Below are 25117 nucleotides of genomic sequence, written 5' to 3' on the forward strand. Positions count from 1 at the left end.
GAAAAGACTTAGACTTATAAAAAGGATTATATTTCTACTGTGAATAATCTGAACTGGGTCTTTTGGAATATGTCATATCTTTCATACCGAAAGCTACATATCCCAAGACGAGGCAGGATAATTTGAAATTGGAATTAGATCTGAACATTTTGAAAATCACTAATATCATCTAAGACCAGAAGGTAAGTTTTTTGATAGTGTCGATCATAGAAATTGTGATTTTCTGTATACAGTAATCATTGTGTTTCAACCGTTTTCAAATATAGTAATAGAGCATTTTAACTTCACCCCATTTTTCAAAGGTAGTTTGTAATTATCACTAACATAATTTTACAAATGAAAAAATTATGGCTCATAGAATTTAAGAAATTTTTAAGATCTAGCTAAATATCAGATATAATTCTTTGGCCATGAGATACTTCTTTTAATAATGAAGACTAATCATGTGAATGAAAATAAAACTCAAATATAATTTATACACATGTAAATAAATGTAAATATTAAGTGATATAAATCATCACTTGTTTAGTTCAAACATGAATGTGAAGAACATTTCCTGGGATCAACTGCTGTGCATAATAAGGGTCTCTGTGACTTCATTAAAAGTAAAATTGGAAATGACTCTTCCTCAGTTTAATAGATTAATTTATTTGTATTATTGCACAAAACATCAATTCTTCCTACTGCTGTGTCCATAAATAGAAGAACAAATGAAATGCCTTTATGCGTTCTCCACAGTGTGGTGGATATATTCATACATGTTTCCTGAATCTCTTTTTATAACAACCTGTGACGTAGACACTATTGTTCTGTCTTGATTAGAGGAAACAAGGATGGAAGCTGCAAAGAAATGTACCCCAGATCAAGAAGTTGTAAGTAGGGGAAAGCAAGATTCTCATCTGGTCTTTCTGATTCTCAAAACAATATACTTAAACACTGGGATTGTGATTTTCAACATTTTGCAGAAGAATCTGTGAGATTATATTTTATAGGGAAATTGGAGAGAGAACAAAAAGGCTAAGGGAACATAAAAATAAAATGGATCTACAAAGAAAGCAGCACCATATGTCATTGTTGCTGTTGTTCAGTCTCTCAGTCACGTCCAACTCTTTGTGACCCCATGGACTGCAGCATGCCAGGCTTCCCTGTCCTCAACCATCTCCTGGAGCTTGCTAAAACTCATTAATTAATTAATATTTGAGGATTCAAAAAAGCTATATTGTGTGTGTATATGTGGATGTTCCTTTGTGTCTGTTGTATTTGCTTCATATACACTTGCCTCTAAAGTTATTGAAGTAATTCAAGTCATCATGGTCATATCAAAAGAGTTTACTAGTTAAACATTGTTTTTTTTAATTAAATTTATTTATTTTAATTGGAAGTTAATTACTTTACAATATTGTATTGATTTTGCCGTACATCAACATGAATCCGCCATGGGTGTACATGTGCTTCTCATCCTGAACCCCCCTGCCACCTCCCTCCCCATACCATCCCTCTGGGTCATCCAAGTGCACCAGCCCCAAGCATACTGTTATGACATAATTTAGAGCAGAGTCAAAAATTTGAAGCATAGTCAGTATTCATTAAGTTTTAGTTAATAATTATTGTTATGACTAAAAATTAGTCTTTACAATTTTTAAGCCTGTGCAAAAAATGAAATAATAGTATCCACATAAGTTGCTATCATGCCATAATGATGTCAGTCATTGAAAATATGTTTGCTAGCATTATAAATTTACTGGAATCAGGCAAAACACTGATCATTCGATTACAGTAACTGTGTCCTTTCATTTCCTTCTCATCAACAATGCTCTGTAAAATTTATGCCAACTACTACAATTAGTCTGGCCCTGGGGTTCCCTTATCTGTCCTCCTTCACTTGCCTGAACCTCAACCTGCTTCATACAAGTCACACACAACCTCTATTAGAGTTACATCCAGCATTCCTTCTTTCTCAAATGCTTCTTCATTCTTCCACTAATATTCCAGTTACTTTCCGTGGTTTCTCATTTTCTAAGATTAAAAGGAAAACCCTTTAACTTTGAATGTATAGCCCTTGCATCCATTTTATATTTCTTTTTTCAGGCTTAGTTGCCACTACACATGAGACCTACAGCTTCTAAGGCCCTAAGTCATCTCACATGATTCAGTGTACACAGATCTCCTCTTGCCTCTGTGTTCACTAAGTTCCTCATGATTCTAAGCATTATCTTCTCCAAGGAAAGAATTTGAGTAATTTTTCAAAATATCAGAAACTCTTTTTTTTTTAATCACAAATAAACTCATAAGGATACAGAACTCAATAGAATTTAGGTATTTGTTACCAGAGACAATGAGTTCAAGGTTGCATTATGAAAAAATGACATTTTTTCATGTAATGTAATTAACTATAATATGAAATACATGGAGAAAAGGAATAATGTGACAGAGTTTATTCTACTGGGACTCACACAGAATCTGAAGCTACAGAAAGTCATATTTGCTGTGTTTCTGGTCATCTACGTTGTCTCTATGATAGGGAATGTGCTCACCTTGGTCACCATCACCACCAGCTCATTATTGGGGTCCCCCATGTATGTTTTCCTGGCTCATCTCTCTTTTATTGATGCCTGGTATTCCTTTACTCTTTGTCATTGAGGAAGTATATGCATACATTTTAGTTTTTCTTCAAATTTTATTGAAAAAATAATTTAGATACCACACTATAAATAACAATATGTGCAAACAATTCTGTGTAAATCATATGCCAATATATACTTAAAGAAAATCTGTCACCAATATTCTATTTGTTATATCAACAGATATGTGTATACATGCAGACATGACACATGCAAATACATACACACAAGGAGGAGACTATATTTATCAGAAGTGTTTATTATACCTCATCACATTTTCTTTTTTTTAAAATATGAAAGCCAATTTAAAATTAAAGAAATGCAAACGCATATGTTAAATTCTGTTGTTTTCACTTCTTTGTATCGTTTTTCTTTGGCTGGTCAAGGGATTCATCCCCTGGCACCAGGGCACTGCAGAGATTGGTAATGAGTACTGTGTCAAAGCAGCAACACATTTCTATAGTAAAGATCAATAATACTTATTTCATGTCTACCAAATGCTGAAGGAAACCTAGACTAGGCCAGTAACATAGTACTTTTCATTATGAATAGTTGCTGATATGTGCTGGAACAAATAGAAAATCATTTTAAACCAACATTATCTGAGCTGTTTTTGAGAAACGACAATGGTAATGATTTTTTGTGTCCAAATAACTACTTCTAGAGATGGAAAATGCCTAATCCTATAACTGACAGCCAGGTCTCTCAAACATTGATGTCTCTTCCATGGTATTTTGAACATAGAATGAGACATTCATCCAATTATACTTCCATAGATAAGAAAGCAAAAATCTAGGAAAATGAAAAACTCATAAAATTTTATATACATCATGATGACATGCAGACTTAGATAAAACTTTTTCAATGTGTAATATAGTTTTGTGTTTGTTTTTATTTTTCCAGGTAGGTAACAATGTTCCTTCAAAAAGTAGGTACATGATTGGGTAATTTTCTGAGTATAAAGTGACATTTACACAAAGAGACTGTGCTCTCCTTTACAGATATTTTGCAGATGTCCATACGCTCATCTATAGTTTTGCTGATCACTTTGTCAAAGTTTAGATAAGAAAAATTAAAGAATTAAAATAGAAAATTGCTCCTCTGTGACTGAATTCATTTTCTTGGGGATTACCAGTAATCTGGGAGGGAAAGTGACCTTATTTGCCATGTTGCTACTTGTTTATCTTATTAATCTTCTAGGAAACTTGGAATGATAATTTTGATTAGAATGGATCCCCAGTAGCAAACACCAATGTACCTTTTCCTCAGCCACCTCTCCTTCTGTGACCTCTGCTATTCGACAACAATTGGACCCAAGATGTTGGTTGACCTTTTAGCCAAGAACAAACCAATCCCGTTCTATGGCTGTGCCCTACAATTCTCGATTGCCTGTACCTTTGCAGATTCTGAGTGTCTCCTGCTGGCAGTGATGGCCTATGACCGGTACAATGCCGTCAGCAGCCCCTTGCTCTATGCAGTCAGCATGACCAGCATGTCCAGCATGTCCCTGCTCATGGCTGGGGTTTACCTGGTGGGAATGGCAGATGCTCTGATACACATGACATTAGCATTCTGCTTATGCTTTTGTGGGTCAGATGAGATTAACCACTTCTTCTGTGACTTACCTCCACTCTGCCTTCTTTCCTGCTCTGATACACAGGTCAATGAATTCACAGTATTTATTGTTTTTGGAGTTATTGAATTGAGCTTGATTTCAGGGATTCCTATCTTTTACTGTTATATCATCCTTGCAGTCTGAAAGATCCACTCTGCTGAGGGGAGGTTCAAAGCTTTCTCCACCTGTGCCTCCCACCTAACTGCTGTGGCAATTTTTCAGGGAAGTCTGCTTTTTATGTACTTCAGGCCAAGTTCAATTTACTCTTTAGATGAAGACAACATGACCTTATTGTTTTACACCCTTATGATTCCCATGTTAAACCCTCTCATTTATAGCCTGTGCAACAAAGATGTGAAAAATGCCCTAGAAAAACTAAAAAATAAAAGATGGTTTCAAATATTTATATCATACATATGTGTACACATATAATAGTTATTATTTTTGCAAAATTACATGGTATGATATGTGAGAAATATAATTTTATCAAATTATTTAATAAATGAGTATCTATACTAAAATTCAGCCATAGGAAACTGTTGCAGTTTTCAAAACTTGTCATGCTTCATTATGTCTTGACCTTATCTATGAAACTCTCTCTGTGCAAATCCTGGTTCTTCAAATTCTATCATGTTTTTTGTGTGTATCCATTCCTTCAAGTATTATTATTTCAAGTATGTTAATATTTATCAACTATTTACTGTTTCTTTGTCTGCCTCTAAATGCTTTACATTTCTTGAAAAATCCATTAGTTTGTATAAAAATGGACCTTATAATCTAGATGAATAAAGAGACATTTATTAACTAACCATACATACAATTCATAGTAAAGTTTAAGACTTTCATTAATTAAAAAATAGATAAAAACTTCGGGTGAAAAAACTAAGAACAAATGTCAAAACATAGTGTGCAGAAGAAAGGTTCTCTTGAATGGAGATATTAATTGTCAGATTCAAAAATAATTTGGAAAAGGAAATGATTTTAGGAAGATAATTTGACACAGAGGTCTTGAGTTGAGCAGCTGTATACCTTTTTAGGGAATTTCCAGTGGCTCAGTGCTAAAGAATCTGCCTGCTAATGCAAAAGATGCAGGAGACTCAGATTCAATCCTTGGGTCAGGTAGATCTGCTGGAGTAGGAGATGGCAACTTGCTCCAGTATTCTTGTTTGGAAAATTCCATGTACAGAAGAGCCTGGTAGGCTGTGGTCTTTGGGATCACAAAGAGTCAGATGTGACTGAACATACAGACACACACATACACACACCTTTTTTAGAATTAAGAAATCCAAAATTTAAAGCAATTTAAAGTGCCTCGGTAAATTGCATAGTTTTATTTAATAATAAGCCATCAACTCCTCCCCTTCTAGGCTCTGATTAAATGTTCCTTTTTGTAGTTCACAGACAACCATTTCCTTTAATCATTTAATTCCTTTAATCACTTTATTTGATATCATCCTGTTTGTGAAATCATGGCCTACAGTATGAGATTGTGAACAATCTTTGCTCAAGGATTCTGCATTCTGTCTGTATTATCCAAAGCACTTACCTAATGTTTGGGACACAATGGAGAAAGAGAGAGAGAAAAAAGTAAAGGAAAAGGAAGGAAAAAAGAATAGATAACATTTGTGAGTGTTTATTACTCATCAATAATTAACAAAATCAAAATTAACTGAAGATATTGTATGTGGCTTGAATATATGTATATACATATATATATATATATAATAAAATTTAAGAAAGAATATAAAATGGTTGGAATACTAGGGTGCTGATCTAGAAAGAAGATACATATCACACTAGAAGTAAAGCGCATCCATCTGTATACATTCTTAATATGTATCTATTTTGTCGGTTTCTATTCTACAATCTGATGCTAAAGCACTGAATCAGCATGTCTAAACAGTACAGATATATTTGAATAAGCATGTAAAATCCATGTACTTATTTATTACAGTTGCAGAAGTTAAAAACCACTGTTTCTTAAATTTTCTAGCTATGATTGTAAAGTGTCTTTGTGCCAAAATATTTCAGAATGAAATTAAAGCCCAAGAAGATTCTCTGGCTTCCACAGGGGGCATTTGTGAGAAACTGACCTCTTCCACAGAATTAAAAGACTTCAGGGGTTTTCCCCTGTACTATGTTTCCTCAATTTACACACAATATTTTAGAACTCTTATTTATGAACAGAAATATAGTATAAATCATTTTTTGAGATATATCGTCCAAGAAAAATGGAGTGTTGGTGGATTGTTGCTAATTTAGAGAATATAAATGTGTAATCTGGCCAGGTAATCTATCTCCTTTTGATTGCCCTGTATCAGAGCATCTAAACATACATTTTATCTACATACTGGCTGTTATTATGAGATCTAGCAGCTTTCACTTTTCACTTTCATGTATTGGAGAAGGAAATGGCAACCCACTTCAGTGTTCTTGCCTGGAGAATCCCAGGGACAGGGGAGCCTGGTGGGCTGCCGTCTATGGGGTCACACAGAGTCGGACACGACTGAAGCGACTTAGCAGCAGCAGCAGCAGATGTGAAATAAAGGCAAGAATATTTTAAGTCCTATAAATGGGATTATAAAATTAAAATTGACTTATTCAATCATCTATGGGCCTCTCACCCCAATTTACCAGTATCTCCTTGGAAGGAATTTGTACACATAGATATACCTCAGCTTTTATGACTATCCTAGGGATATGGTAAAGAATCTTCCTGGAATATGGGAGACTTGGGTTCAATCCCTGGGTCAGGAAGATCCCCTGGAGAAGGGAATGACTACCCACTTCAGCATTCTTGCCTGGAGAATTCTGTGGACAGAGGATCCTGCTGGGTTACAGTCCATGAGGTTGCAAAGAGTCTGACATGACTGAGTGACTAACACTTTAAGGGTCAACACGTCTCCAGATCATCTGACTCTGACAGACAGTAAGAATTCATTCAAGAATGTCACAGAAAATTGAAACCATATCAAACATTTTTCCAGCCACAACAGTATAAAATTAGAATTCAATTAGAGAAATAAGTTTAAAAATTTGCAAATGTATAGAGATTAAACATATCCCTAAACAACAAGGAGTTCAGAAAAGAAATTAAAAAATAATTTTTAAAAATATCTGAGACAAATGGAAATAGAAAAATGTCATTCCAAAAATTAGAGGACAATAACAAGCTACAACAAACACAGTTTCAAGAGGAAAGTTTGCAGCAAAAAAAATGCTCACATTAAGGAAAAAAAAGAAAAAGCTAGAGCTACCTTTTATACCCCAAGGAATTAGGAAAGCAAAACATGCTGTCCAAAGTTAGTAAAAGAAAAGAAATAATAAAGATCAGAGTTAAAACAAATGAAATAAAAAAAGGCAATCAACATAAAAGCTGTACTTTTCACTTCAGTTCAGTTCAGTTCAGTTCAGTCGCTCAGTCATATCCGACTCTTTGCCACCCCATGAGTGGCAGCACAGTAGGCCTCCCTGTCCAACACCAACTCCCAGAGTACCCAAACCCATGTCCATTGAGTTGGTGATGCCATCCAACCATCTCATTCTCTGCCATCCCCTTCCCTTCCTGCTCTCAATCTTTCCCAGTATCAGGGTCTTTTCAAATGAGTCAGCTCTTCACATCAGGTGGCCAAAGTATTGGAGTTTCAGCTTTGGCATCAGTCCTTCCAATGAACACCTAGGACTGATCTCCTTTAGGATGGACTGGTTGGACCTCCTTGCAGTCTGGGACTCTCAAGAATCTTCTCCAACACCACAGTTCAAAAGCATCAATTCTTCTGCACTCAGCTTTTTTTATAGTCCAACTCTCACATCCATACATCACTACTGGAAAAACCATAGCCTTGACTAGATGGACCTTTGTTGGCAAAGTAATGTCTCTACTTTTGAATATGCTGTCTAGGTTGGTCATAACTTTCCTTCCAAGGAGTAAGTGTCTTTTAATTTCATGGCTGCAATCACCATCTGCAGTGATTTTGGAGCACAAAAAAATAAGTGAGCCATGATTTCCACTGTTTCCCCATCTATTTGCCATGAAGTGATAGGACCGGATGCCATGATCTTAGTTTTCTGAATGTTGAGTTTTAAGCCAAGTTTTTCACTCTCTTCTTTCAATTTCATCAAGAGGCTCTTTAGTTCCTCTTCACTTTCTGCCATAAGGGCAGTGTCATCTGCGTATCTGAGGTTATTGATATTTCTCCTGGCAATCTTGATTCCAGCTTGTGCTTCTTCCAGCCCAGCGTTTCTCATGATGTACTGTGCGTATAAGTTAAATAAACAGGGTGACAATATACAGCCTTGACGTACTCCTTTTCCTATTTGGAACCAGTCTGTTGTTCCATGTCCAGTTCTAACTCTTGCTTCCTGACATGCATGCAGGTTTCTCAAGAGGCAGGTCAGGTGGTCTGGTATTCCCACCTCTTTTGGAATTTTCCACAGTTTATTGTGATCCACACAGTCAAAGGCTTTGGCATAGTCAATAAAGAAGAAATAGAGTTTTTTCTGGAACTCTCTTGTTTTTTCTATGATCCAGCGGATGTTGGCAATTTGATCTCTGGTTCCTCTGCCTTTTCTAAAACCAGCTTGAACATCTGCAAGTTTACGGTTCATGTATTGCTGAAACCTGGCTTGGATAATTTTGGCATTACTTTACTAGCGTGTGAGATAAATGCAATTGTGCGGTAGTTTAAGCAGTCTTTGGCATTGCCTTTCTCAGGGATTGGAATGAAACTTACCTTTTCCAGTCTTGTGGCCACTGCTGAGTTTTCCAAATTTGCTGACATATTGAGTGCAGCACCTTCACAGCATCATCTTTCAGGATTTGAAATAGCTCAACTGGAATTCCATCACCTTCACTAGCTTTGTTTGTAGCGATGCTTCCTAAGGCCCACTTGACTTCACATTCCAGGATGTCTGGCTCTAGGTGAATTATCACACCATCATAATTAACTGGGTCCTGAAGATCTTTTTCATACAGTTCTTCTGTGTATTAACAAAATGGAGGATAAATATAGCTAAATTTACCAAGAATAAGGGAGAATCTCATATAACTAATACTATAAATGGCAGCAGGGATAAGACCCTTGATACTGCACAAAAACCAAGGATCATAAGAAGCTACTATAAACAATACACATCCTCTCTCCCCCCCAAAGAAATCAAATGCCTTAGAAGAAATTGTTAATTTCCTAAAGCATAACAATCTACAAAGCCTGAATGATGAAAAAATAGAAAATCTGAGTAGACCAATTACTAGTAAGGATATTTAATCAGTTATCCAAAGCTTCCCCGAAAGATAAGTTCAGAACCATATGACTTTACTGGTGATTTATAATATTTAAATAATTAATATTTTTTAAACTTTTCCAAAAAAAAAAAATAGAAACATAGGCAGTACCTCCAAACTCATTTTATGAGCCCAGCATTACCTTGACTCAATACCAGACAAAACACAACAAGGAATGAAAATCAAGGGTCAATATTCCTGATGAACATGAATGCAAAAATCTCTAACAAAATACATTAAAACAAACAAATTCAAAACTGTATTAATAAGATCATACACTATGATCAAGTGTTATTTATTCCAAGCATGCAAGGACTGTTCAACATGTGCAAGTCAATTAATGTGATATACACATTAACAAACACAAGAAAAAGTAATATAATCATCTCAATAAATGCAGGAAACAAATGACAAGATTCAAAAATTTTTCATGATAAAATTCTCAGCAAACAATTTAGAGAGGGAAAGTATCTCAGTAAAAATAAAGGACAAAAATGACAAACTCAGCTTATATCATATTAAACAGTGAGAAGGCAAAATCTTTCCTTCAAAGATGAGGAACAAGACAAGAATTCCAACCCTTGCAAATTTCATTTAACATTTTCTTGAAAGTCCTAGCCAGAACAAACAGGAAAGAAAAGAAATAAAAGGCATCCAGGTGGAAAAAGAAGTGAAATAGTCTCTTTGCAGGTAGCATCATATAATATATAGAAAATACTAAATTTTTCACCATAAACAACACCTGTATCACTCAAAGCAAGTTACATATTCAATATAAACCCTATCAGTTTCACAAAGAAAAAAAAAATCCCCTAGAGACATGGAACCACAAAGGATGCTTAATAGCCAAGCAATCCTGAGAAAGCAAAACAAACCTGGAGGCATCACATTTCCTGATTTCAAACTATATTATGAAGACATAGCAATCAAGAGTATGGTATTGGAATAAAACAGACACAATGGAACAAATAAGCCACCTTATACATGGTTGGTAAAGGTACAATTATGGATCCAATAATATACAGTGGGGAAGATAGTCTTTTTTAATAAATGGTGTTGGAATGACTAGAGAGCTGCAGGCGAAATAATGAAACTGTGTTGAGTTGCTAAGTCGTGCAACAGCATGGGCTGTAACCTGACAGGCTCCTCCGTCCATGGCATTCTCCAGGCAACAATACTGGAGGGGGCTGCCATTTCTTTCTCCAGGGGATCTTCCCTACCCAGGGATCCCACCAGGATCTCTTATGTCTCCGAAATTGGCAAGTAGGTTCTTTACCACTGGCTCCACCTATACTCTTTATTCCATACACAAAAATCAACTCAAAATGAGTTAAAGACTTGAACATAAGAATGGAAACCATAAAACTTCTAAACAAAATACAGGAGGTAAACTTGACATCAGTCCTGGAAATTAGCTTTTGGTTTGACACTGAAATAAACACACAAAATCAAAAATAATTAAGAATAAACAATAATAAGTAAAATAATCATTTTAATTATTGTATTAATTTGAGTTAACAGGATGAGTGATAACATAAAATAAATAGAAAGTTTGTTTCACTTTCATTAGATGTCTAATTTGAGTGGATGGTGTAGACTTAGGGTAACAATGAATCATACTATTAAAATCATTTTACCTTTATAATATTGATCAATTTGAAGCAAGTGCAAAGAACTAAAGTTTGGCCATCACTGAAATGGTTGCATCAATCACAGGGGAAAATACAGAATTAGAAATTTAATTAATCACATGTTTGCATAACACAAAAGCATGAGGGGAAAAACTTTAGAGATGTACTCCCAAATGTCACTATGAAAAATTAAATGTGATTTGCATATGTTGTTCAGTTACCAGGAGCAAGCACCGAAAGACTTGCTGACCACAGGTAGGTTTCTAAGTAACCAACTATAAGAGTGAAAAATAAAATACTTTATGTCTGAAAAAATAAGGAATAAATTATTTAGAAAAGTGTAGATAAATTAGTCATAGTCTGCAATCTCCTTGCAAAAAAATGATGTTTCTTTTAAATCAAGGAAAAAAGGATTAATTTTGATTAGATAAGTAAAGTTATATTAATTTTGTTAATAATCAAAATTAAGAAGATAATCTTCATGTTTTTACCACTGTGAAATGGTATATCTATACTTAAGACTTTTTTCAATATTTCACCAGTGACCACTGATATATCCCAATACAATACAAATACAAATTTGTATAAATTCAACCACATATTATATTTACTTGTTTAAAGCAAAATAAAACTCACTCATATTCCAGTTTTCATATATTAACAGGGAAACAAAAATACATGCACACACACATACACACAAATAGAAGGCAATATATCAAAGATATGTTTATTGCTCATTTTTCCATTTCTATTTTTAATGGATGTGTGTTCATGCTAAGTTGCTTTAAGTTGTGTCCAACTCTTTGTGATCCTGTGGACTGTAGCCCTCCAGGCTCCTCTGTCCATAGGATTCTCAAGCAAGAACACTGGAGTGGATGGGCATGCCCTTCTATAGGGGATTTTCGCAACCCAGGTATGGAACCCCGTCTCAGGCATCTCCTACCTTAGCAGCTGCCTGGAATAAATGAGGCTAAAATCTAAAAGGCTGTGTTGATCCTACTTGTTGTTGGAATTTGTTTGGCTGATCAAGAGACATATCTTTTGACCCCACACTACTCCTGCATGTAATTAACAATAATGTGGAATATATCTAAATAAAACCTTATGAAATATCTAATGTCTCAAAAATATGAACACTATACAGAGAATAGTAATATCATATTGTTCATTTTAAATTCCAAGATATGCTCATTGTGCGAGTTTAATACACAATCTTCAGCAAATTATGATTCCTTTTTAAGTTTTATTTTTCATTGGAAGATAATTGCTTTACAATGTTGTGTTGGTTTCTGGCATATGATTCTTAAATAACTCAAGAAGTATAACCACTTTTATGCTCAACTGTTTATTTATCTTATAAATACACGGTTGTATATTCCAGTTTTGTCTCTTTAATTTGGGTGTTGTTTTCATATCATATTAACCTGTAGTGATCTCTAATCTCATGATTGATTGCTGAGATAAAGCAATGAAGTTTCACACAATTCACACACCTCACAGATGACATCCAAATTGAGGATCAAACTGTCAAAATCCTATCCTAGACACTTCAACTTTTGTCAACAACATACAATGAGACATCTCTAAGCTATGTTATGAGGATAAAGGATATAAAAATATAATGCACTTAATAAATCTTTTTTCCAAATGTCAAGAAAAGTTAAACCTTTGATCTCACTTTTTTTTTTTTTATGAGTTCTGGATCATTTTAGAATAAAGAAGAATGGATGGAGAAAACTGCTCTTCCTTGAATGAATTTATTCTCTTGGGAATTAGTAATGACCCTAGAATCAAAGTGACATTTACCACATTTCTGGTTGTTTATCTCATTATTCTTGTTGCAAATCTTGGGATGATCATTTTAATAAAAATGGACTCCCAGCTTCACATGCCAATGTACTTTTTCCTCGGTCACCTCTCCTTCAGTGACCTCTGCTATTCCACAGCAATTGGACCCAAGATGTTGATAGACCTCCTTGCCAAGAACAAATCAATCCCCTTTTATGGCTGTGCTCTGCAGTCATTGATCTCCTGTACCTTTGTAGATTCTGAGTGTCTCCTGCTGGCAGTGATGGCTATGACCGGTACAAGGCCGTCAGCACCCCCTTGCTCTATGCGGTCAGCATGTCCAGCAGGGTGTGCTCCCTGCTTGTGGTTGGGATTTACATGATCAGCATTGTAGATGCTCTAATTAATACAATATTAATATTCCACTTGTGTTTCTGTGAGTCAAGTGAGATTAATCATTTCTTCTGTGATGTTCCTCCTCTACCTTCTCTATCTTGCTCACATGCACAGGTCAATGAGTTAGTGATATTTATCATTTTTGGCTTCGTTGAACTGATTACGCTTTCAGGTCCTTTTCTGTCTTACTGTTACATCATCCTAGCAGTGATAAAGATCCACTCTACTGAAGGGAGGTTCAAGGCTTTCTCTACCTGCACCTCCCACCTAACTGCTGTGGCAATTTCCCAGGGAACCCTGCTCTTCATGTATTTCTAGGCAAGTTCATCCTAATCTCTTGATGAAGACAATATGACCTCCTTGTTTTATACCCTTGTGATTCCCATGTTAAACCCCCTGATTTATACCTTAAGAAACAACGATGTGAAAGAGGCTCAAAACTAATACAATTATGTAAAGTTTAAAAATAAAATAAAATTAAAGAAAAAAGAAAGTGGTTCCATTGTAAAGCTGTAGGTATATGTTTTTCTCCCACTCTTACACAATGATTAAAGTCAAAATTGTTTTGATTCATTTGGTTTAATCGATAAGTATTTTTTAATTATGTTCAAGTCATTCCAAAATGTGTTGTTTCCTATATACTCTATGCTTCCATTTTATGTCTTGAACTTATATTTAAGACTCCCTATTTGCGGAAAAGTTCTTAACTGTTAGTTTGTCAAGTTTTTGTTTCCTCTGAATTTAATGGTAAATCTAGCAGTTTTTACACAAATTAATCTTTTCTAATGGAAGTGATAGGTGTTAATTAGATAATTATTCACATTATTTATAATTAACTATATTTGCACCATAATGTAAAAAGACTGGACAACATAAACCCAAAGCACATTGTTCAAATGTAGTGCAGAAAGTTAAAAATTGCTTCCTGAAAATGAACACAACTAGTTTGGTATCCAAGAGATAAGTAGGAAGTAACAGAGATGCAACTCAGCAGACAAAGCATTTTGTGCGGATGGTTGGACAGTTAGAGTGACTGTGAGGTGGACAAGACCGTGTCATTTAAGGAAACTCAGTATGTCCAGGTTGGAGTGCTGCAGTTTACAACCCAGTTACCTCCTCCAGGGATTGTCTGTCTCTCCTGCAAGCTCTGAGCTTGATTCTCACACCAGCCTGTGCTTCAGATCATTGTTGTATCTGTTTTATAAATCATTTCCTTCAATGTAGGATTATGAACATCCTGATTTTAAGGACTGTTAACCAGGAGATATATAGCAAGTGGGTAAATGAATGAAAGAGAGAGAGAAAAGGAGAAAGAAAGAAGTTAATTTTATTGAAAATTTATTCACAATAAAGCAAAAAAAATTACTGATAGCTTTAAATGCATGTGCCTTAAACACATGTTTTGTACTTTATATCTGCTTCCCAGATGGCACAGTTGTGAAGAATATACCTGCCAATGCAGGAGATGCAGGAAGTGCAGGTTTGATCCCTGAGTCAGGAAGATCCCCTGGAGAAGGGAAAGGGAACCCACTGCAGTATTCCTACCTGGATAATTCCATGGACAGAGGAACTGGCAGGCTACAGCCTAGGGGGTCACAAAGAGTCAGACATGACTGAGCATAAACTCACACAAAAATACACATACCTTATATCTAAGTACATAAACTGGTTGTGAATACTGAAAGTAATGGAAAGTTACTGTATGTAAAGACATACAGATGATTTTTTTTTTTTTAATAATTAAACCAAAGAACTCTTCTCTGGTTAGAAGATATTTGAAAACTTCACAAAGCTCTACTATAGTTTGCTGGTGATTGAATCGCTCAAAGTGGCTTATTTAGTAAACAGAAGCATAAGCATTCATTTGAAGGACCCTGTAAGAATCAAATGCATTCTTGAGTGTTTGCTACAATAAAATAAGCCAAAAATAATTCGGTAACTAAGTCTATCCAAGTGCCTTCGTAAGATGCCTTTGAGTGAAAACATTTTATTTACTAATTTTTTTCAGTTTTATTTATTTAATTTACAATATTGTACTGGTTTTGCTAAAGCCCAAGTAGGAGAATGAGACTCCAGAGTAATAGCTTTTCTAGGATTCTGAGACAGGTAGTGGGATGTGTTGGTATAGAAAATGAGGAGGTGTTTCTTTTATTTATATTATTTTCTCAATCCTTTTGAATGTTATTACCTTTTGAAATGTTTATCTGCTGCTGCTGCTGCTAAGTCACTTCAGTCATGTCCGACTCTGTGTGACCCCATAGATGGCAGCCCACTAGGCTCCTCCATCCCTGGGATTCTCCAGGCAAGAATTCTGGGGTGGGTTGCCATTTACTTCTCCAATGCATGAAAGTGAAATGTGAAAGTGAAGTCACTCAGTTGTGTCTGACTTTTCACTACCCCATGGACTGTAGCCTACCAGGCTCCTCTGTCCATGGGATTTTCCAGGCAAGAGTACTGGAGGAGTTGGCATTTCCTTCTCCTGAAATGTTTATCTACCTTCTAGATACTATATTGAACAGCAGCATGGCAGAGGTGAGATTGATTCAGAATGAAGCCTGACACAAAGATGGGTGTCAATCTCAGAAGTATAAAGATTATACAATTAGCACATTACTCTCCTATAAAAAATGCTAATGTGTCTAAAATCAGATTTCATCTGCATTTAGCTCTTAAGAGCAAATCTAAGGCTAATGAGTGAACTGAAGAAAATAAAATGTTGCATATTAAATGAAGAATTTTAATCTCAAAAAAGGGTGTCTTAAATTGATTGGCTTGTACAATGTGTGAGGTCCCTGGCCCTAAATAGAATGTGGAGGATAAATAGTCATTTAATGTGAACACCCCACAGAATTTGTGATTCAAATAGGGGCTTGAGCTAAGGACCTGTAAGAGATTTCTGGCTTGATTTTCCATAGAAAGGGAAAGCTAGCCTCAAAATATTTTGTCTTGCATGATATAATTCCAATTCTAACCATTTTCTTCACTTTCTATATATTTAATTCATATGCTTTTCATAGTATACTCACTTACCAATTGGTGGCAAATATGATTGTTCATCAACATTAAAGTAGATAAATGATGCATATGCACAAAGAATTAAGATATTTCAATGACAATGAATGTACTGAAACTGCATGCAACAGCAGGGATGGATTGCATGTAATTGAACAAAATAGTGCATGCTATAGACATCTAATTATGTCTGGTTCAAAAAAATACAAAGCTGATCTGTTACAGTAAAAGTCAAGAAAGTATCTACTCTTTGGAGGTAAGAGATTAGCCATTTAGGAGGGAGTTTATAGAAGGCTTTGTTAATTGTAGAAATTGTTACTTCTTGGTCTTACTTACCTAGCTATACAGGTAACATTTTGGAAAAATGTTTATCTATATAGTTATTATTTAAGTGTTCTCTATATAGCATAAGTTTAAGCAAGCTCCAGGAATTGGTGATGGACTAGGAAGCCTGGCATGCTGTAGTCCATGGGGTTGCAAAGAGTTGGACACGACTGAGTGACTGAACTGATTTGTTCATGGCACATCAAAAACATTTTCCAAAAGTAAAGTCAGTTTGCCATTACCAGAAACTTCGGAATTATTATAAATTTTTATCCCTAGAAATTCTTTTTTTTTTAAATTTTATTTTATTTTTAGACTTTACAATATTGTATTAGTTTTGCCAAATATCAAAATGAATCCGCCACAGGTATACCCGCGTTCCCCATCCTGAACCCTCCACCCTCCTCCCTTTCCTCCCCTCCCTCTGGGTCGTCCCAGTGCACCAGCCCCAAGCATCCAGTACCGTGCATCGAACCTGGACTGGTGACTCATTTCATACATGGTATTATACATGTTTCAATGCTATTCTCCCAAATCTCCCCACCCTCTCCCTCTCCCATAGAGTCCATAAGATATACATAATAGTGTAGTATATTTTTGTGAAATAAATAGTGCAACCTTCATAGATTATTTAGTAATGCAAAAATGTCTGATTTAACCCCCTTTTTAACCCATGTGTACTTCTAATACTTTTCCCAGCAACAAAGAGATTTAATGAATCTTGTACTCCTTGGTACCCCTCTTGGTACACTGAACTTACACACATTGGCCCATGACTCAGTGGCACACAATTATTTTCTAAAGGCAAGTGTTTATATTAATAAATAAACTGTTGCCTATAGAGTATTACAAATAGAGGCATAGTGGCACAAGGGAATCATGTAGATATTTCTTTCTCAATTGCTTGTCTCTGATGTATTAAATTTTAACTACATGATTTTCTTCTGTAATGTAAGAAAGTCAACTTCAATTAAATGTAAAACCGTTTGTTAAGCTAATTATCCAATTTTTAATAATAATATAGCCACAGCAGCTCATTCCCTCATAATGGCAGGAAGTTATACTAAATGGTCTGCAGAGATGGCCATGTTTAGGAAGCTAAATTTAAATCCTATTTCAACGGAGTGAGATCCTAAGAGATTTTATATCCCGGGAAATAGAGAAGTGTCTTATGGAAAAAGTGATTTTGCAAAGGAATCATAATGAAGTGAACAAGGACAAACTCCAACCTTCAAATATGTAACTAGATAATGGTAGTAAAGCTCTTGAGTGACACAAACACCTTCAGTTTAGTATGTAGCAAATTATTATAATTACTTTGCTTGCACTTGGCCTCAGCAATATCTCCTGTAATGTAAATTAAGTATATTTATATAGACATCATCACTCTAATAATTCCAATAAGGTAACAATTAATATATCATTCAGGTATTCTTTATCACATATCAAGAATATTTTATTTTAATGATTTTAGTCTACAGTGGGTTCTAGGTTTATAGGACCCTAAAAATAAAACTAGGTCTCTATCTAGTTCTCAGTGAGATTTCAGAGGAAAAAATTCCCTGGAGCATTTGTAAACATATACTAGCTTGTATTTATCTTCATAAATTACTTCCCATACACAAAAATTTTGCATTTACCTTTTCTGTGGTAAAGAAATAAATTGTGGTAAGCAAAACTCACAGTAAGAAGACTTTATGTTACATTCAGGAGAAGGATTTAATGAATACATAGAATTTATGCTTGTCAGCATCCTGAAATGATTCATATATTATAAATTATCACTCTGAACACAAAAAATAAAGAGCATATCCCCTAAGGCTGCTATGCTGCACAACTTCAGGGACAATATTTTAGCTATTTCCTTTGCTTCATGAAATTTTGTAGTACAGTATTTATTTAGTAATCTATGAATTAGAACAGGATTACCATTATACCTTTAGCTAACACCTGCATCAGTCATATAATTATTGTTTATTTTTGTTGAGGGATCATTATGATCTAGTATCCTAGTAACTTTAAAATATATAATACAGTATTGTAGCTTTAATCCCAATGCTGTACATGAGATAAAGAACTAATTTCTCTTACAATGCAATTGTGTACAATCCCCCACCCCCATCTCCTGGTAACCATCATTCTCTCTGTTCCTATGAGTAACACACAAAGGATATTTTAGAAAAAAATGGACATTAGATTTTTTTTGATAGAAGTATCCCAACACATGTTTTTAATAAAATATTATCTTTGTTCATATGAACTGTATTAGTAGAAAAAACTTTCAAATGCTGTTTATTCTTAGTTGTTGTTGAACATCTACAAGCCTTATATCACCAGAGATAAAGAACATTCACCAGCAGAGCAACAGGAAAATATTTAAAAACACACATTCATGGAGCAATTACTTATGGAAATCTTCTTATGGATTGTAGGAATGTACACCTACAGACAGACCTTGGAGATACTGTGGGTTGAGTTCCAGCCTACCACAATAAAGTGAATATCACAGTAAAGAGAGTCAAAAGAAATGCTTGGTTTCCCAGTGTATGTTAAAGGAACATTCACATAATATCATAATCTATTAAATGTTCAGTTGCCTTATGTCTTAAAAAAAGCAAATACCATAATTTAAAAGTACTTGATCACTTTGAAAAAAAGAAGAAATGCTAATCATCATCTGAGTTTTCAATGAGCTGTAATAGTAACATCAAAAATCACTGATCACAGATCAACAGAACAAATAGATTAATGATGAGACAGTTCAAAAACTGTGAGAATTATCAACATGTGACATGGAGATATGAAGTGAATAAATTCTGTTGGAAAACGTGTGCTGACAGACTTGGTTGATGCAGAGTGACCACAAACCTTCAGCTTGTTAAAAAAAATAAATAAAAATACAGCTAACCACAAAACAATAAAATGAAGCATGATAAAATGAGATTTATTTGTATATAAACAGAATAGGAAATTAAATAAAGAGTGAACTATGTGTGATAGATATTATGCCATTGAAGGAGAGCAGACTATATCACCCCAAAATATGCTGCTTTGGCATATTAATACTTTGAATTAAAGTTACTTAAGAAAGAGCAGTGGGAAAAGGACACTCTGATTCTCCTTTGTAGCCCTGAAAGCAGGAAATAAATCTCTCATGTGAAAGTTCCCCTCTCTGTACCAGAGGGTAGAAGGCAATTATGTCACAAGAAACAGGGAATTTATGGGCCAAGAAGGCTGCGTGACCAAACCTTGTTACTTTTTTATTGATTTGCTTGTTGCTGCTGTTGTTCAGTCTCTCAGTCCTGTCCAATTCCTTGCGACCCCATGGACTGAAGCACGCCAGGCAACCCTGTCCTTCATCATCTCCCTGAGTTTGTTCAAACTCATGTCCATAGAGTCAGTGATGCCATCCAACCATCTCATCCTCTGACATCCCCTTCTGCCCTCAGTCTTTCCCAGCATCAGGCTTTTTTACAGTGAGTTGACTCTTCACATCAGGTGGGCAAAGTATTGGAGCTTCAGCTTTGACATCAGTCCTTCCAGTGAATATTCAAGGTTGATTTCCTTTAGGATTGACTGGTTTAATCTCTTTGCTATACAAGGAACTCTCAAGAGTCTCCAAAGAAGACATACAGATGGCTAACAAACACATGAAAAGATGCTCAACATCACTCATTATCAGAGAAATGCAAATCAAAACCACTATGAGGTACCATTTCACACCAGTAAGAATGGCTGCCATCCAAAAGTCTACAAGCAATAAATGCTGGAGAGGGTGTGGAGAAAAGGGAACCCTCTTACACTGTTGGTGGGAATGCAAACTAGTACAGCCACTATGGAGAACAGTGTGGAGAGTCCTTAAAAAACTGGAAATAGAATTGCCTTATGAACCAGCAATCCCACTGCTGGGCATACACCCTGAGGAAACCAGAAGGGAAAGAGACATGTGTACCCCAATGTTCATCGCAGCACTGTTTATAATAGCCAGGACATGGAGGCAACCTAGATGTCCATCAGCAGATGAATGGATAAGAAAGCGGTGGTACATATACATAATGGAGTATTACTCAGCCATTAAAAAGAATACATTTGAATCAGTTCTAATGAGATGGATGAAACTGGAGCCTATTATACAGAGTGAAGTAAGCCAGAAAGAAAAACACCAATACAGTATACTAACGCATACATAAGGAATTTAGAAAGATGGTAACAATAACCCTGTATACGAGACAGCAAAAGAGACACTGATGTATAGAACAGTCTTTTGGACTCTGTGGGAGAGGGAGAGGGTGGGGTGATTTGGGAGAATGGCATTGAAATATGTATAATATCATGTATGAAACGAGATGCCAGTCCAGGTTCGATGCACGATACTGGATGCTTGGGGCTGGTGCACTGGGACGACCCAGAGGGATGGTATGGGGAGGGAGGAGGGAGGAGGGTTCAGGATGGGGAACACATGTAAACCTGTGGCGGATTCATGTTGATATATGGCAAAACCAATACAATATTGTAAAGTTAAAAAATAAAAAAAAAAGAAGAGTCTTCTTCAGCACCACATTTCTAAAGCATCAGTTTGGTGCTCAACCTTCTTTTTAGTCCAACTGTCACATCCATATGCGGCTCCTGGAAAAACTACAGCTTTGACTGTACAGACCTTTGTCGACAAAGTGAAGTCTCTGCTTTTTAACATGCTGTCTAGAGCGTCTGTCTACCGTGAGGGAAACCTGGGTTTGATTCCTGGGTTGGGAAGATCCCCTGAAGAAGGAAATGTCAACCCACTCTAGTACTCTTGCCTGGAAAATCCCATGGACAGAGGAGCCTGGTTGGCTACAGTCCATGGGGTCACACAGAGTCAGACACGACTGAGTGACTTCACTTTTCTTTCACTTTCTAGATTTGTCATAGCTTTTCTTCCAAGAAGCAAGCATATTTTAATTTCATACTTTAGTCACTGTCCACACTGATTTTGGAGCCCAAGAAAATATACTCTGCCACTGTTTCCATTTTTGCCCCATCTATTTGTCATGAAGTGGTGGGACCAGGTGCTTACTAATTACTGTCCTAAGCCTAAACACCTTTGTCTCATCAACCCCTCACAAATTACCACTTTCTTGCCTAAAATGAATAAAAGCTTTCTGCTTTGGTCACTTTGAATCTCATCATTTTTTAGGGGACTTCCATATGTAGAAAAGTAAATTTGTTTTTCTCCCATTACTCTGTCTTATGTTCATTTAACTATTAGGCTAGTCATAACTTAGAAGAAAGGAAAATTATTCTGAAGCCACACACACACACACAATTATTGAAATAAGGGTGACTGACATGTCCTTGAGGAAAAGGTCTCAGACCATGACTAATGAATAAAGCAATTTGTAAGATTGTCATATCTATAAATGAGAAATGAAGGGAATCTTTAAAAATGGAAGAAACTAGATCAGCAATGAGAAAGAGATGAAAATCGTTAATGAAAAAATCTATTTTAATTTCATTAAGTATCTCTTTTCATGGGAGAAGAATGTAGATTTTTTGTATCCATAAAGCATAGTACTAAAACAAATTCTGATAAATTTCTGACAGTGATCAATTTTGTGAAAAGAAGGAAGTGTTAAAAGCTCAACCCTTGCTAAAGCTGTTGTGCATCCACATGGGAAAATACAGAACTAGAGCTCTAATTAACCATGTTCTTATAACATAAAAATATAAAAGCTGAAGCTTTAGAGACTTAAGTCCCAACAGTCGCCAGACAGAAATAAAAAGCAACCTGCCTATGGTACATGTACCAGAGTGAAAAGACTGAAGACTTGTTCATTGCAGGTAGGTTTCTAAATGGATAAATTTAAAGAATACAGAAAGTGGCAGAGAGACTTGCTTTTGTAGAAAAGTGAAGAAGTACTGAAAATTTTCAAATGAGTCATTTTATACTTGCTTGCTCAGTTATATAAACACTGTAATGTAATAACTTAACAAAGATACTTGTTAAACCTGTGTGATTTTGACAAACCTCATTTATAATTTGTAGAAGAATATTAAATATTTTAGTTTTTTTCTATTTTAATCAAGTGTTTTTTTTTTTTTTTTCTGGGCTCCAAAATCACTGCAGATGGTGATTGCAGCCATGAAATTAAAAGACGCTTATTCCTTGGAAGGAAAGTTATGACCAACCTAGAGAGCATATTAAAAAGCAGAGACATTACTTTGCCAACAAAGTTCCATCTACTCAAAGCTATGGTTTTTCCAGTAGTCATGTATGGATGTGATAGCTGGACTATAAAGAAAGCTGAGCACCGAAGAATTGATGCTTTTGAACTGTGGTGTTGGACAAGACTCTTGAGAGTCCCTTGGACTGCAAGGAGTTCCAACAAGTCCATCCTAAAAGAGATCAGTCCCGAGTGTTCATTGGAAAGACTGATGTTGAAGCTGAAACTCCAATACCTTGGCCACCTGATGTGAAGAGCTGACTCATTGGAAAAGACCCTGATGCTGGGAAAGATTGAGGACAGGAGGAGAAGGGGATGACAGAGGATGAGATGGTTGGATGGCATCACTGACTCGATGGACATGGGTTTGAGTGGACTCCAGGAGTTGGTGATGGATAGGGAGACCTGGTGTGCTGCAGTTCATGGGATTGCAAAGAGTTGGACACGTCTGAGTGACTGAACTGAACTGAATCAAGGTCGATATGCAAACCATTTTTCACTGTTGCAAATAATATCATTGTACAGGTAAACTTGCTCTTGTCTTTTTAAAATAATAGTAGAGATAACATATTACAACTACCAATATGTATAAATCCAAGTCCATAACACAATATTTATGATATCCAAATGCTATAATTCTTTATTGTTATTTAGTCTCTAAGTCATGTCCAACTCTTTGCCACCCCATGGGTTGTAGCCCACAAGGCTCCTCTGTCCATGGAATTTTCCTGGCAAAAATACTGGAGTGGGTTGCCATTTCCTTCTCCAAGAGATCTTTCCCACCCAAGATTCTTTACCTCTGAACCACCTGGGAAATCCACCAGAATACTTAAGCCTGCTGCTGCTGCTAAATCACTTTAGTCGTGTCTGGCTCTGTGTGACCCCATAGATAGCAGCCCACTAGGCTCCCCTGTCCCTGAGATTCTCCAGGCAAGAACACTGGAGTGGGTTGCCATTTCCTTCTCCAATGCATGAAAGTGAAAAGTGAAAGTGAAGTCGCTCAGTTGTATCTGACTCTTAGCGACCCCATGGACTGCAGCCTACCAGGTTCCTCTGTCCATGTGATTTCCCAGACTGGAGTGGGTTGCCATTGCCTTCTCCGAATACTTAAGCCTAGAAAGAATAAAAGTCAGACCACATCCCAATTTTCTTATATCAACAGTGCATACACATGCAACTCTACTCTTTGAATATTCTAAAAGAACAGAGGAGAATATTTGTGACATTGTATATAACATAATTTATTGTGTAGAATGTAAGACTGGGGCAGGGAATTCAAGAAACATCAACTCCTTTAAACCAGAGAGAGGCAGATTTCAGAAATACTGAAGAATAGGGATCAAAGAAAACAATAAACCAATATTACAGTTTCCGGGGGATTGGGATGGAGACATCATTAATATGTAAATATTTCTGCATATGTGGGACTGAGGGACATAGGAGAAATTTTACCAAACATCTTACATATCTGATCTATTGGTGAGTAGATTATGTAGATTCTAGTTAATTACGGCCAAATAACTCATGCAGGAAACCATACTGCCTTTTCTGCCTCAGAGTCACCTGTCTTACCAGGAGCTCTACGTTAAGTCCCAAACATTCTTCATAATGTCCCCTGAGCAATAGCTCAGTGTTAGGGGAGTGCTGTCCAGCATGTAACTTATGGAGACACCTCCACCTTCTTCAGTTCCCTCCCTGCTCTGGTTAACTGATACTTGTTAGTGGATACTGGACTTCCCCAGTGGTTCAGTGGTAAAGGATCTGCCTGCCAATGCAGGAGACTGAGGTTCAATGCCTGGATAGGGAAGATCCCCTGAGAAGGAAATGGCAACCCACTTCAGTATTCTTACCTGGAAAATCCCATGGACAGGGAAGCCTGGTCCATGGGATCACAAAAGAGTCAGACATGACTTAGCAGCTAAATGACAACAACAGTAAGAATGTACACTGGATACAGGAAAAAAAAAAAGACCTATGGGGACACAAGAGCATGTTATATCCAGGAAAATGGAATAGCTCTGCCTGTTCCATAGTTGTGCATGATGAGAAATAACAAAAGGGACACATCCATTATTTACACCGCTCATTAACTATTCTTCTCTATTTCAGGATAAAACAATATTTCTGCAATACTGAAAAGAGCAACAATGTCAGAATATGTGGGTTATCTGGACAAATTAATTTAAGAATTACTGCCTCAAATCTGAGGACATCAATTTCTTAATATAAGTAAAAGTAGCAAAAAT

The 25117-nt window shown here is 36.0% G+C and overlaps 2 pseudogenes; both read left to right on the forward strand.

Moving 5' to 3' along the window:
* The first annotated feature begins 833 nt into the window (after positions 1-833).
* LOC147357182 (olfactory receptor 5W2-like) lies at positions 834-4668 on the forward strand (annotated as a pseudogene).
* An 8206-nt stretch (positions 4669-12874) lies between these two features.
* On the forward strand, positions 12875-13779 carry LOC147357183 (olfactory receptor-like protein OLF2; annotated as a pseudogene).
* Positions 13780-25117: the final 11338 nt, after the last annotated feature.

Source organism: Bos grunniens, chromosome 16, assembly GCF_055505025.1.
Source record: "Bos grunniens cultivar Pamir isolate PY7600 chromosome 16, Bosgru_T2T1.0, whole genome shotgun sequence".
NCBI lineage: Eukaryota > Metazoa > Chordata > Mammalia > Artiodactyla > Bovidae > Bos > Bos grunniens.